Genomic DNA, 1,464 nt, shown 5'->3' with positions numbered 1-1,464 from the left:
CCTTTCGTGCATTCACTGAGGTCGCATGAATGTCAATCTAGCAAAAAAAATTATAATTTTGTGACACATTTTATTGCATGGGCTGTGCTTATTAATAACAAAATGGTGAAATCTGTATTTACTTTGCAAGAAATGAATCAATAAATGCTTTTTTCAGGATCAAAGTTCATGCAAGGTCATACTTTCTTATCAGTGGCCTTGATAAAGGTGGCAGACGAGTGAACTTGAACACTTTGGCCACCTTTGGCTCAGCTTATGAATATACGTGAGGTCGTTTCAGCCAGTCTGTTGCATCACAGATGAAATATGGCCCTGTTTTCTTCAGCGTCCCCAGTGCTTTCAAAGCCTTCTTTCAATGCTTTCGCGCTTTCCCAGTGGACAGTTATGTTGCAAAAGACACGCAGTTCAAATCCGAAAACAGGTCAAATGAGCAAATCAAACTAATGTCAGAAATGTGACGCTGACATAGTTTTGACGTAAACTGAATCAGTCGTGCTGGCCTACATATATTGAATCGATTTTAGTGTGGGATTAACTTCTTATTTTCACCCGGTGGAAGAAATTTCCATCCAAACTGAATTTTAAATAATGTTGCAGAATCAAAATGTCTGTACAACTTACAGAGAAAATTATATATTGCATTGCATTTAAAATGTTGTTTGAATTTGATGTTTTGGGGGGGGGTTTATAACTATGTTTTTTCTTATCAGTTACGTTTGTTAAAGTTAAAGTTGCATCTAAATGAATGTTGCATGTTTCAGTTTAACTCACCGTGAAGATGTTTAGTGTTTAAAAGCTGCCTGTGATAGGCTTTGGTTCATCATGTGACTCTCTCATCACCGCCTGCTTTTGGTGGTTATCAGTGTATTTCAAAGGTACAAAACACATTTTAGTACTTTAATAGGTTGGTATATTAACATTATATCAGTTAGTGAAATTACGGTATTTAACTGTAAATTTAACATAAAACCGTAAAACCTAAAATGTTGTTACCGTATTTTTTACAGCAAATTTACTGATGTTTTTTTTTTACAGTGTGGTTTCTGCCACATGCTTTTTTCCCAATTCTGTCACAGAATTTGATTGCACAGATACAAAACGTTTAATCTTGTAATTTAATTTCACGTCACTGCACTGCATTCTCCAATTTAATACTGTTAAGTGCTTTGGCACAATCTGTATTGTTAAAAGCACTATATAAATAAAGGTGACTTGACTTAATCTTTCCTTTACAAGGCTTTAATATTTCATTCTTTTCTTCAACGACAGATATCGACTTTGCCACCCGTAAGATCGCAGTGCATCTCAAGCAGACTAAAGTCATTGTGCAGAACGGAGACAAATTTGAGACGAAAACGCTCAGCACCTTCAGGAACTATAATGTTGATTTTGTCATCGGGCAGGAGTTTGAGGAGCACACGAAAGCCCTGGACAACAGAATTGTTAAGGTGGGTGTTTGAAACG

General features: G+C 36.2%; 1 pseudogene; it reads left to right on the top strand.

Annotated features, from left to right (window-relative positions):
* Positions 1 to 255: 255 nt before the first annotated feature.
* The window catches only part of LOC122359330, a 4,829-nt pseudogene continuing 3,620 nt past the window's right edge, over positions 256 to 1,464 (top strand).

This window comes from Puntigrus tetrazona, chromosome 15 (genome assembly GCF_018831695.1).
Source record: "Puntigrus tetrazona isolate hp1 chromosome 15, ASM1883169v1, whole genome shotgun sequence".
NCBI classification, from domain to species: Eukaryota; Metazoa; Chordata; class Actinopteri; order Cypriniformes; family Cyprinidae; genus Puntigrus; species Puntigrus tetrazona.
This window is presented reverse-complemented; position numbering and strand designations above follow the sequence as displayed.